Source organism: Euphorbia lathyris, chromosome 8 (assembly GCF_963576675.1).
Source record: "Euphorbia lathyris chromosome 8, ddEupLath1.1, whole genome shotgun sequence".
In the NCBI taxonomy this organism is placed as follows: domain Eukaryota; kingdom Viridiplantae; phylum Streptophyta; class Magnoliopsida; order Malpighiales; family Euphorbiaceae; genus Euphorbia; species Euphorbia lathyris.
In genome coordinates, this window is record NC_088917.1 from 24,921,769 (window position 1) to 24,936,445 (window position 14,677).

Genomic DNA, 14,677 nt, shown 5'->3' on the forward strand with positions numbered 1-14,677 from the left:
ATTGCAAAAAAAAAAGGAAACGTAAACTCCAGGCACCAAAACGCTTATGAAGACAATCCTTAAGAAAAAAAGTTAGAAGTTTTTGATATCCCAATAAGAGATGGTAGACCGAGATACCTCCTAATATCCAATGAGATGTCACCCATAACAAGTCACTGATAACAGTCTTGAGATTAGCCGACACATTCATGCTAAGAAGATGCCAGATTTCAGTAAGTTAATTACTTAGCCTAAAGCCCTCTCTACTCAGCTAGAATATCCACAATAACAACACACTCGATAAGAAGGCTCTGAAGAATATAAAATTATCATCTGTAAAGAGGATTTGAAAGACATTTGGAGCACCCTGTGCAACGGAACAACTATGAAATAACCATACACTTTAGCCTTATTAATTAACTTTGATAGGACCTCCGCACAAAGAATGAAGAGATAAAGAGACATGAGGTTACCTTACCAAATCCATCGACCTGGTTGAATATGACTAACAATGTCACATTTAATCGAGACCCAGTAAGATACTATTGTAATGTAGAGCATGATCTACTTCACCAATTGCACATGGAAACCCAATTGAACCATAACTGATTCTAGAAAACCCATCCAACTCGATCATAGGCTTTACTAATGTCGATCTTCATAGCCACTTCACCAACCTTTCCCATGTTCTTCCTTCTCATGTAATGTAGAGCCTCAAAAGCAATTTTGACGTTGTCAATAATAGAACGTCCAGGGACAAAAACAAATTGGCTATCATAAATAACATTAGGGAGAACCAGCTTCAACATATTTGTCAAAACTTTAGCAATAATTTTATAAAGCACATTGCAAAGAGAAATAGGACACAAATCTTGCATGGTATCATGACTCTCTATCTTTGGAACTATAACAATAATGGTATCATTAAGATTTGATGGGAACTCATTTCTGCTAAGCCACCCCTTAAAATCATTAAAGATATCCATACCAATTTGGTCCCAAAAGTGCTGAAAAAACCTCGTGCATAACCCATCAAGTCTTAGTGATTTATCCGGGTGCATTTGATTCACGACCATTCTAAACTCCTCATACGCAAAAGGGGAAATCATCATATTATTCATCTCAACAGAAATACGAGTTAACATTAACCGAATCATAAGAGGCATCAATATAAGCTGTAAAACGGTTTAAGAAATAACTTTTAATATGATCTGTTATCTCCCTGCCATCCTATACCACTTTCCCATGAATACCCTTTAGGCAAGTAATCATATTTTGTTTCCTGCGGGCTTCGACACACGCATGGAAGAATTATGAATTACGGTCCCCATCTTTGAGCCAGAAAGAGTCTTCCACCTCAAGCCAATGATTAAGCGCATGTTTAGCTTCAAAGAAATTTGCAATAGAGGCTGGACCAGTCCTATTAGAAAATTGCTTAATTTTACACTTTGCAATAACAATCTTCCTAGAGAACATTTGTCTGAAACCCATATCTGTTTGCTCCATTGAGGAGGCGCAAGCATTGAGCTTGGTACCAACCGAATGCCTAGAAGCAGCATTCCACCCCTCCCTGAGCCAAACATTTTCAAAACGGAAGCGATTATGGCCTTTTGCTGAGTGATGCAGAGCAGTACGTAACAAAATTGGAACATCATCTAAATAGGCATGGATGAGTATATGCAGACTGTAACCAGCAAAACGACGCAACAATGAAACAATTACTTAAAATATTTTGTTATTGGTTTTGCAAGATGGATTAATGCATATTTACATCCTTAAACTTGACACGTTTTGTCTATTGGCACCCTGAAATTTTAAACTAACATATCACACACCTATAGTTGGCTTTAAAAACCTATCACACACCTATAGTTGACTTTAAAACCTATCATACACCTATAGTTGGCTCATTCAAACCTCGTACATAAAATCGTTGATCTACCATCTTTGACGGTTGAAGTGACATGCATGATATAGAAAAAAAGAAAAGCACATGAGTTCATTTTGTATGCCGCCTTATCTGTTAAAGATGGAAGATCAATGAATTGGTGTTCATGAGGTCCGAATGAACCAACTATAGGTGTGTGATATATTTTTACAGTCAACTATATGATAGGTTTTTAAAACCAATTATAGGTGTTGTTCTAACAGTTCAGGTTGCCATTAGGCAAAATTTGTAAAGTTTAAGAGTATAAATATGTATTAAGTAAGTTTGTTTGATTAAAAATAGGAAAAACAATTACTTAAAATAAATTATTCAGTGTGTTCTATTTTTTATTTTTTAACAAATATAAATAAATTGAATAATAATGAAATATATTACATAATAATAAATACTATATAATTATGCATAGCATCTTTTCTAACTCATTTTGAGAAACTCACCAAAACTAACACATTTCATTAACAAAATTCCAACCTTGCCCTCCTCTCTATCCTTTTATAACGTTATCTTTCCCCCATTTTCATCTTTTTTCTCGCGCCCTCGCTCTCTCTCTCTCTCTAAAGAACAAATCAATTTACAGACAACGAACAATAATCAATCCAACCCACAGTTTGTGCTTCAAGATTTTATACACAATCATGTAAGTTCCAACACCCAAGGAAGAGCTTTTTTCGCAGCAGTGTTATCCAACACACAGCCAATGACAAAATACAACATGGCAAATGAAACTGCATCCTGATCAGATTCATCATTCCAAACAGTTTGCAGCATAATTGTTTCCACGTCTTTAAAGGTTGGTGTAGGGATGCCTGGAAAAAACTTATTCCTAAATCTATATGGCTTATTTATCGCACTAAACCTTTCGGTAAATGCTTCCATGTCTCCAAACCGTAACCCACTTAGGAGTCCAAACTCCCAATCCCCAAATCTTAACTCAACACCTCTAACTTTGAAGCAAAGCTCCCTGGGTTTGAGGTCTTCACGTATGATCTCCCTTGTTAAAAGGGTATGACAGAGGACTCCTGCAAATAATGTATTGGTCATATCCAAATACCGTCCGAAGCAACTCTTCCTAAATAGATTTACTTGGTTTGGTGTTAAACAATCCTTTATATGTTTTCCTGCTTCTAGGTTACACCTAATTGTGATGACGCTTTCCGTTCCAAATGCTTTTTTGTATTTATATTCAGATTTCTTCTTGGCTTTCTTCTTCGAAGGAGAGCCATGCTCATCTCTCTTCCTCTTATCTACACGATCATGCTGAAAAATATTGTAGACATATCATCAGGGAACATACAATTAAGCTAATTATAACGTTGAGCTAGAATGAGCTAGCGTATGCTAAAATAAGAGAGTTATCGACAATTAGCTCGATGATATGAATGTTCTATCGGCAATAGATCGTCGATATGAATGTTCTATCGGCAATAGATCGTCGATATGAATGTTCTATCGGCAATTAGCTCGACGATATGAATGTTCTATCGGCAATATATCGTCGATATGGATGTTCTATCAGCCATTAGTCTGTCTATATCTATGTATTATCTACAATTAGGTTGCCAATGAACATACACATCGACGAATTTCAACCAAACCGAATGACTTTCTAACACCAGACGAACCTAGATAAACCCTAACACCAGAAGAAGTAAACGAAACGAAACGAAACGAAATATTCCTTCTCAAACACAATAAATGTACATACAATACAAGAGAGAAATGCAAATGTAAAGTCAAGTTATTTACCCTCTTTTTCGTCCTTCCTTCTGAATTCGATTCGTTGTCTGAGCTTCGTGTTCTCGCCATGTCCACTCAAAGTAACAGAGATTCGCTGGATGAAATGTACAGAATCGGGCAATGAATCGCCGGAAAGTTAAAGAGATGAATAGCGGGGTGTTAGGTTAGAGAGATGGAAGTTCGAATGTTAAAGAGCGGGAGCGGAGTGTTAGAGAGGAGGGCAAGGTTGGAATTTTGTTAATGAAATGTGTTAGTTTTTGGTGAGTTTCTCAAAATGAGTTAGAAAAAGAAAACTAGCCCCTTAAAAGGTGCTAGTTTTGTAATTGTCCCTTTTTTTAATAATTTGTCTGATTTCTTGGTTCGATGTTTCTCACACATCCTTTAGATGGATGCTCTCCCAATTAATGCTTTCTGCGTACATTAAGACTCGAACTTGATATCTAAATTAAGTGACTTTTAGCCCTTAACCACTCAAGTCAACCTTAATTAGTTATGGTTGAAAGCTTAATTAAAATGGGATCCACCTAAGAGCATCTCTAATAGAGGGTGCCCAAAAGAGTGCCAGCTGATGTGATATTTAGTTTGACAACTTTTAAAGGTGCCTACTATTTGAGTGATGATGGGTGCCAAAAAAATTACCAAAAGGTTGCCAATTTTTGGCAACCTTGCTTCAAGGTTGCCAAACATTTTTTAATATAAAAAAAAATTGATTTACTTGAATACTATTGATTCACCTTTTTGATGACTTTCTCTCTCATTTCACTATTGGTTGGCAATATTTATAATTAAATAAATTATATATTAAGTAATATTTTGTGGAGTCATTGTGACAACTTTTAAAGTTGATTTACTATTAGAGCATTTTTAAATAAAAGTTACCAAAAAGTGATGTGGATTACTAAATTAATAAAATATTATATTTTAATATGATGTGTTAATTTTTGGTACTCTTTGGAGCAACCTCTATTGGAGATGCTCTAAACGGTGCCTAAAGAACCTCGAACTAAGAAATCAGACAAACTATAAAAAAAATATTATATAAATAACAATAATTCTACATTGTACATAAAATTAACAATGATAGAGATAAAGGCTTAATACATCATTTGCCCTCTGAACTTGTCCAAAAAACTTGATTGGCTTCTTGAACTTTTAAAGTGTTCTGATTGTATAAAATGTTCAGCTAGCTCCTTGAACTTGCGTAAAATGTAATCAATTAATCACTCGGTTGTAAAAAAGTAAGTTAAATGCGGAAAATATGTTGCACGAATCTTAAAAAAGTAAAACGACAATGGTTAGGGTGTGCAATTCTAATATTAGAGAAGAAAAAGTTTTATAATTGAACAAGTAATAATTTTTTTTAATATGTTTTAATCTATTTTGTGAATTATGTAATAACATTCTAAAGCACGTGCAACATATATTCCGCATTTAACTTGCTTTTTTACAACTGAGTGATTAATTGATTATATTTTACGAATTGTTCAGGGGACTAATTGAATATTTTATGAAAGTTCAGGAGGCTATCGGAGCACTTTAAAAGTTCAGGGTTTGAACAAGTTCATGAAACAAAAAACAAATGATATATTAACCAATAAATTACGAATGGTGTTTTTTTTATTTTATGAACTCCCCCATTTCTTGGCCTGGTTTTCAATTTGACTTAACCAAACGACTTCTTCTTTAGAACAATCAATCGAACGCTCCAATGTGTGGATAATCGGGTGTTAGCGCCATCCCATCCGCTCTCTAGGGTTGCTTAGCAGTGCAAGATGGTCAGTGTATGTTCTTTCTTGTCGATTGGTCGTGAAGAGGGATTGACCGAATTGATCGGAGTTCCTGCGCTTCAAAAGGATTTTTTACTGAACGTGTCACATTTAATTTTTTCTATTTACAAACCGATTTAGTTTTAGTTGTAGTTATTTGAAACAAATGTGGAGAAGAGAAAAGTGATAATTGATTTTTATTGTAATTTTATATATATTTAATTTTTGTATGGGAAGTTAATGTTCCCTTTAATTTTCATAATTAATTTTTTATACAATTTGTGAATTTAAATATTAATTAATTAATCAAATAAAATTTGATATATTAAAATATTAATTGGTTCATAAATTGAAAGTAATGTAGATAAGAAAGCAATTAAATTAAATAGATGGAATATATTTGAAAGCTAAAATTGAATTTAGCAAGATGTGACAATAGGACCACACCCAATAATTGGTCTTATGGTATTGGATCGTAGTAATTAGGGACAAAAACCCATAAATACAGATATTACTGCTCGAATGTTAAAGAGTTGATATATCTATTTATTAATTAAGTTTGAAATTTATTTTTCCACACGGTTAAAAATTTATTTACCCTAACCTAAGGTTGAATGCATGCATAGAAATGAAACAAAAATAAGGTATAGAAGTCGAATTAATTAAGGATGTGCCGACATAAGGTTCGATGAAGAGAACATTGTCACAGTTGCAACTATTAAAAAAGAAAAAATTATATACTTTCAATCACTTTCATTTGTCACTTAATGTCTTATGCTTTTTTTTGATAAAAAAAACTCTTATGCTTTTCTACAATCACCTTTATTAACCATATAAATTAGTTTGTTAATTAACCATGGCTAATAAATATTGTAGTCTAACAGTAACAATCTGGTCAATACTATATCTAATATGGTATGTTTTGATCAAAATCTAATATATTGGACATTATGACGTTAGAGCGTAACTATATATATTGTATTTCCACCTTACTAATTAGCCTCAGTCATATCTCTTCATTTTTCATGTGTGATTCAGTTCATTCTTATCACCGTCGTCATTCCTCATGGTCGTTTTTTGCTCAGACCTTCTACCTTGGTGTCATCCACTCTAGGCCAGGTCATTACATCGTACGTGAAGAGTCGGCTCTGATACCAATTGTAACAACCCGGTCCAATACCATGTAGCTATTATCCATTTTGGCTCAAATCCAACACCTTAGGCCTCACGATCTTAAAACGCATCTACATGTATTGGATTTCCACTATACTAATAAGCTTCAGTCACTCTCTTTCCATTTCCGATGTGGGATTCAGTATTTCAAGAGCTTTTATTAGTCACATTCATGTAAGAAGCTTCTCTCTTGAACCAATGTATCAAGTTGATATTTTTTTTGAAGGAGAACAAAAAGACATTATTATGTTAGTAAATTAGTGGTTTAATAATTAACGTTTTACAATAGTTTTATTTGTACCATAAATTATATTAAATTAAATTGTAACATCTTCATATATTCACTTTTATCTTCGATCCTTAAAATTTATTTATTGCAATTTTTATTTATTTCAAATGAAAATTATTTAATTGGGTTGCTATATCCCTTTTATTTATTGTCTATTGATATAACTTTTTATGTAGGTTAATATTGATGTGTATGTGATATAAATATATGTCATATATAGTCTCATAGTACTTTTAGAATCAACTTATAATTATTCATTTTAATTTTTGGGTTAATACACATATTTGTCCATGTATTATCACAGATAAACAAATATACCCTTATATTAAATAAACACACAAATATATCCTTAAACTTTTCAAAGTATAGCAAAAATGCCTTAATCTAAACGGTATGCTTATTTGGCTTAACACCGTTAGTCTAGTCACCACACCATTAATACAACACCAATTAACAAATTACAGATCATTAAAACTAATTTTAAAACCTAATAAAAATTAAAACACATGGCATACGAATATAAAATGGGAAAACCCCTAAAATTAGACCCATCTATTCCAACCGACTCCCCTCCTTTTTTCTCATTAAAATCCACTGCACTGGATCTGTTTGAGCAACATTCAACAATCGACAATCGGCAATCGACAATCAAATGACTGAGCGAGGGTGGGGAACAACGAAAAGCAGGTGATTTCTTCTCTGGAACGACGTAGAACGAAGGAAGCGGGTGTCAACCGCGATGTAACAGAGTTTCATTTTCTCTTTTCCGGTCGTCGGTCGTTCCACAGTCCATCGGTAAATTCTCTGTCTGTCTCTTTTCCAAAACTGTTAAATTTCTGCGTTTTTCCTGTTTATTTGTGCATTTTTCTCTTTGATTGGGTGTGCCTCTAAAAGGGTTGTGGTTAAATTGAGTTAAACGACTTTCACGGTCATTAAGTTCTGGTTTAGACAAGGTTAAGGAAGAAGGTCGCCACAACATAATGGAAGGTATGAAATTGTGTCTATGGTTTCTATTTTCCTTATTCAGTTTTGGGTAAAATTTGGATTCTTTAATCCAATAGAGTAGAATTTTCTGTTTCTAGCAGCACTGAACAAAATTGCTCGACCCTACAATGCTAGCTATGGAAAATTGGAAATGAATGATTGTGCTTTCGGATGGTAATTATCATTCATGATTTATTTAATTCCTTCAATAATTGCTCTAATTTTGTATAGAAAATGGTGTTTAGAGTGTTTAGTGTGGATTTTTGAGCTCTCTTGTAGGATGAACTCATCCCTTGAACTATTGAAGGAAGGTGAGGCGAGCTATGAAGTTCTTCAAGCTTCACTCTATTATTTCTCAAATGAATATGTTTAAGTTATACCTTCCATTAACATTCATTCAACTTATTTTATATTTTCTTGTGTCTATCTTTTGGATGATGGAAGACTTTAGTACAATATTCCTTGTAGCTAATTTGCATGTGTCTTCTCACATCCTCACGTTTATCCCAAATTTCCACCTTCTATGCAGGATATTGCACTACCAATAGACTTCTTGAGTCCTCTTTTGCCACTTAATCCGTATCTTAGTAGTTTGAAGGTTGATTATGCGCGCCTCGATGATTCAACCAGCAATATTTTACTTCGCCCTTCGTTGGACGAGCTATGCCTGCATAACTGCATGGATTTTAGTGGAAAATTACTTTCCGAGAATGGAAGAAGATGTCTGAATCTAAGGTAATTTTGCATGTATATTGCAATTATCTAATATGCTTGGGATTGGGATCAGGATCACAAAATTGAAATGAAATTTAAGATGGGTAATCCTTTTACTGGTAGCTTTATATACCTGGTTTTATTTCAGGTGCCTCAATTTGGGTTCCGTTGCTGAAAAGAGAGGGCATACTATTCATATATCTGATTTGGAGGAGTTACTCGTTGGTTGCATGCAATTAGAAGTAAGGTTTAGATGCAAAAATAGTTAATGAGAGTTGCATTGTTGCCATTGCAAAGCAAATAGGGATTGAAGTTGGTTGGATTTGATTCTGGCAATGAGATTTACATTGTTGCTGTTGCAAGGCAAATAGGGATTGAAGTTGGTTGGATTTGATCTTGGACTTGAATAATGTGTGATATTTGTAATATTTTTTTCATGTCAAACAGTTGTGTGTAATATTTGTACCTATTACTAATTTGTTAAAGAATAATAGTGTATAATATTTATTTGACGACTCTTATCTTGGTAAGGCTTCACGCGTGGGGTTTGTTCTTTTTTTTTTATCTAAACCATACTAAAAAAGTAAATCTAAAATTTTAATAAAGGAGAATTTTCGTCAGTAAATCTGTCTGTAGGTCTTTTTTGGCGATAAATTTGAAAATGTTAGCACATAAAATTTCGTCAATAAAATTTTATCGCTAAAAGATTTGACGTGGCATTGTTTAGTTGAGGTGGCAGATGAGGTGGAGATGACATGGAAGCTGGGGTGTTGTACTGTTAGTGCCATCTCGCCATTCTGTTAGATTATGACATTTTTGCTATTATTTAAAATATATGAAAATATTTTTGTTGTTATTTAAAATATATGAGGATATATTTCTGTGTTTATTTGATATAGGGGCAAATCTGTTTATCCGTGATAATACATGGGCAAATATGTGTGTTAACCCTTATTTTTTTATTCATGAATTTGATACTTCTCCCTGTTGGTCCCGTGTAGAGTGATAGTATTAGTTCCAAGGGGGGAGAGGAGGGTTAGGAACTATTACTAATTTTTTACGTTAATGCTGACTTATTTAAATGTTCAAGATTTTAACTTAGTAGTTAGGTCAGTACCGCTGAGTAGAATTGAGACAGCTTTAGTCAGCTGCTGACTAGAGTTATTTCTATCGTGAGTTAAGAAACAATACTTAAGTCAATTTCCAACTCAGCACTCAGATTACACAACTCAGCATTCAGATTACTCAACACAGCATGTACTAGTTATTGTTTTGTTGAGTAATATTTAGCAAGCAATAAATATATATATCAAAAGATAAAGGGTTAGAAGTTACTCAACAGACTTATCCTAGTTCGGCCTCTCCGCCTACGTCCAGTCCTCGGAAATCCTTCCGAGCTTTTTGAATCATCTACTGAGCTCTTTAAAGGTAGAGCACAACCCGTTTACAATAGCAACTGAGTATGCAAGAGTACCTTCCTCTATTCCTCTACTCAATCCTATCTCTACCACTGAGTACTATAACCGAGTACTCAGCCTTTCTCTACCACTGAGTACTATAACCGAGTACTCACCCTCTCTTTTCTAACCTTTTATAAATGATAAGAAATTGTTCTTGATACATTAAAGAACACTTTAGATGAATAAATCAATCTAGACTTTTACACAAAAATAGGAGTTTGGTGTAAGAGCTTGTTTTTTCTTTTCAGACAGAGCTTTTGTATTTTATCAAAGGTTGACTTGATGAAGATCTACTTGTCTGTCTTTTGTGTGATTCAAGTATTGAAGTGGCCTATTTATAGTGATGTTTGAGGCATCAATTATTTGAATCCCGATATAGCCGTTGTGGGGAAACGTTCACCTTTCGTCACTACTTGGTCAACACTCAGTGCTGCAGGCCAATCATGTCTTCTGTCTTCGTCAGATGCCAGGTGTGTCTTTTTGTTGGCGTCAGATGGTCCATGCTCCTTTTCGAAAAGTCTTCTAGACAGATTTCTGTGACTTCTGAATATTTCAGAAAATGGACAGACTTTGTCTTCCAAGTTGACCGATCATTGACGATGAACTGACGATCACTCAGCTTGACTCAGCGGCTTCGCCTTCAAGCTTTCAACGAAGACTTTTTGTTTTTCAAAGCTGAGTTGCATTTTACTCAGCTCCGGCTGTGTGACTTTCATCAGCTGACTTGGTCGTGACTTTCTCTTATACATTTTTAGTTCCTATTCTTATAAATCAACTTACTCAACATTGAACAAACACATTAGTACAATTAAATCAAAGAACTTAAATTTAATTGTGTTGGAATATTTTTTTATAATGAAGATTTACTTAAATAATTTTGTCAAATCAAAATCATGTGGAAAGGTGTTTCAACAAACTCCCCCATTTTGATGTTGGCAAAAATATTCAATAAGGAACTCAGTGTTGAGCTCCCCCATGATAGTTGACCTTTTCTAAACTTCTGAGGATTCTCCCCCGTAAGGGTTACTGACTTAATGTTACTTTAAACCTTTTAAAATTTAATCAAGTAAGTCTAAGGTCAGCTTTAGAGAGAGGTCAGTACTTGGAACATTTTGTCTTTACTCAGTTTCGAAGGTTGACTATCTTAAGTTCAGTTATTGAAGTGGAAGTTGCATTGAGTAGAATGATTGGTGCTGAGTAGTTTTACTCAGTGGCCAAGTACTTGTATGATTTTTATGTTCACAAGTTTTAATTTATTATGTTCAATGAGTAGTTATATAGGAAGGGTCAGCACATAGATCAACACAACAGATTAAGCATTATATATAAAGGACAGTGTGAGAAAAGATGCTTCTTATAAATATCCAGCTCAACAAAACATGCCAGTTACAAAACACAAGTTACAAGCGAATTCTATTTCTAGTTCTATTTCTTGATGTTGACTTCAACTTGGTTAGCTTTGGGTTTGGTTTGCTGGCTAGGCTTGGCTGTTCCTTGTTGGCTCGGGGCAGTAGAAGTTGAGCCTGGATGACATGTCTTCCTACCATGGATATGTTCCGCTTTTGAATATTTCGGCTCTTGAACGAGCTCACTTATTAGTTTCTTCGGTTCCTCCGGTTTTTGTTTCTTATGAGTCCCGTATTGCCCATCCTCATGGTAATATTGGAGGAGGAGCTTCAAGTTCCCAATTTGTAGGTACCGATGAAGGAGGAGAGGAGGAAGCAGCGGAGGATGCACCACAAGCACAACCCCAAGCTCAAGCACCACAAGAAGATGATCCGGTTGATTTAAGGCGGATTTTGAACCAAATCAATTCACATAATCCACAAATGAATTTAAGGATTGATGATTTGGTCGAGAATAATATGGTGATGAATGACAACCTCAACAACTTGAGGAGGGAACACAAATCCACCCGTCGTCGGATGCTTTCATTCTTCCGTCGTCAAAACATTGAAACTTCACCATCTCCACCGGATTCACCTTCTAATGTTTAGGTTTTATCTTTTCTATCACATTTATTTTGTTGTTTTTATATTATGTTTGGTACAATATTTTTATTTCTATCTTGTTTGGTACAATTTATATTTTTTTTCATTATGATGAATGCTTATTCTATTTTCTTGGATGAATTTCATTTTTATCTTATTCCGTCTATATTATTTCGTATATTTTTCGTGTCTTATCCCTTTTTGCACCAATGAGGACGTTGTCCAAATTAAGTGTGGGAGGAGATATTACATATATCGTTTTATTTTAGTACGAATAAATGCAACGAATAAGACCAAATTTTAAGCAACATTTAAAAATGCAACACTTGTTTTATGCAAATGCAACATATATTGCAACACAATTTATTAAATGATATTTTCATAACTTTACATTATTTTTCATAACTTACTTTACATTATTTTTCATATGTTTTAAAATACATTTCATTTATGATTATTTTTAGGTCATTTTTATCGTTAGAAATAATATTTCTATACGGGCAATATTTTTCATAGTTTTCATAAATCTCCGACACGATTTTAAATAAATTGTCTCGAGTGAATGTATTTACTGTAAAATAAATTCTTTCTTTCAATCTTTATTTTCTACCATGAAATTCCTGATACAATAAATCTTATTCTAAATTTTCAATTAGGTTTATAGGCATTAAATTGAACTAACAATTTTTAGCTCGATTTGATTTTCGTCTTACATTAACACCAATTGAAGTTTTTTAAGAAAACTTTAGCCATAATACATGTTGAATTTTAAGTCAATATAGGATGAATGTGCTATTTTTCTTTTTCCCAATTTATATTTTAATTTCATAATTCATGTTAATTAAATCAAGTAGTCATATTCTTAACTTTTGGCCACGATTGAGACCGACCTTATCACAATCGAGGTATGAAATGGAAGAATAATTAAGTATCGTTTACTTTTGGCCACGATTGCGACCACCCTTATCACAATCGAGGTATGGAAGGAACGTTTTAAACAAAAATAAAGCGTGTTTAAAAGTTTAAAGTAACGATTGCGTCCACCCATGGCATGGTCGGTACCTCTTAAGCAAACACAAAAGTAAAATAAAAACATATAAAGTTACGATCAAGACCACCCTTATCTCGGGCGTAACTAAGCAAATAACTTAACCAAAATACTTATTCAATTCATATTTCATGTAATAGTTTAGGTTTGGGAAAGGAAATTTTGTGCTTTGAAATGCCTTGAGGCGAAAGACTCAATAACATGCGTGCTTATATTGTCCTGAATGCTTCAATTCAAAAATTGAAATACAAGACGAATGATATATCACCTCTATACTAAGTTAGTTTGATATTTTGCGTATAAATTTGCCATGCGAAGTTAGTCTTTTCGGCTTAACTAATTTAAAACGAAATACTAAGATATATGTTTTATTTTCATAAAGAGATTAGTTAAAAGAATAAAATTCAGTGAAATTTTGCTCGGGAGTAGCAAAAGATTAAGTGTGGAGATTTGTTAAGCCCAAAATATACCTAAAATATCATCAATATTTACATCAGTTTTGCTATAAAATCATGCTGTTTATATCTATTTAGAGTACTTTTACGTTCGAATATATTTCTTTCATGCAAGGTACCTAAATATTTGGTAAAATCCAAATAGGAACGAAAGGAGGTCAAAAACGAAGGAAAAATCCTACAAAAGGAGTCAAAGACGACGAAAATCAAACGCACCGAAACGAGGAAGAGGACGAAGTCAAGACGGAAAAAATTAACCCCGTGTCGTGACCGAGATTCCTCCATTCTCGGTCGCGACACGCGTCGCCCAGCTCTCCCCCTTATCATTTCGAAGGATGAAAATTTGTTTCCCCATTCTCGGTCGAGAATTTACATTCTCGGTAAGTTCAGATTTTCAAGCACCACTATATACACTTGTTCGTTTTCAAAGAAACGCGTCCGTTCGATTGGATAAGAACGTCTCTTCGCAGCAGACACGTTCCTTAGACTCGACTCCTCAACATCTATAAATAAATAGTTGATATGAAATATTGAAGAGAAGATTTAGTACAGAATTAATGCAGAAATTCTGAGTCAAGCAATTTAGAGTTAGAAGTTCGATTTTGTAAAAAGCAATATGATGTACACATATTGTTTATCAAATAATTACAAACACAGTAGCATTTAGATTTAGATTAAGATTTGTTCATATTAGTTTACATTTTGGTAGTAGAAGTACCCGTCTCTATTCCGAAGATTCAGTGAGAAGATTTAGTAGAGGATTCGACCCAGGAGCCTGACAAACTCTAATCGAGGTTTGAGGAAAGGATTGACAGCCCATTCACTTGAAAGTCGTCGAAAGCTTCCATGCTTCTTTTTCTCTGTAAACTTGTATCAATTCATACTTCATCTAATAAAGTTCATATAATTCAATATATTTTTATGTAGCACTTATGGTAAATGATCCGAAGTGAGTTCTGGTGTTTTCATTAAAACGTAGTTAAATTCAAAATCATTACAAGGAAACTTTGTTAAACAGTTAGGCAAATTGATTCTTGCATAAGTATTAATTTGGTTAAGGTAGCAATCTAACCCGACCGTAGGAGGATTGTCTGCGGTTCAAAGCCTTTTAATTGAAGGAGTTTACGTTGTTA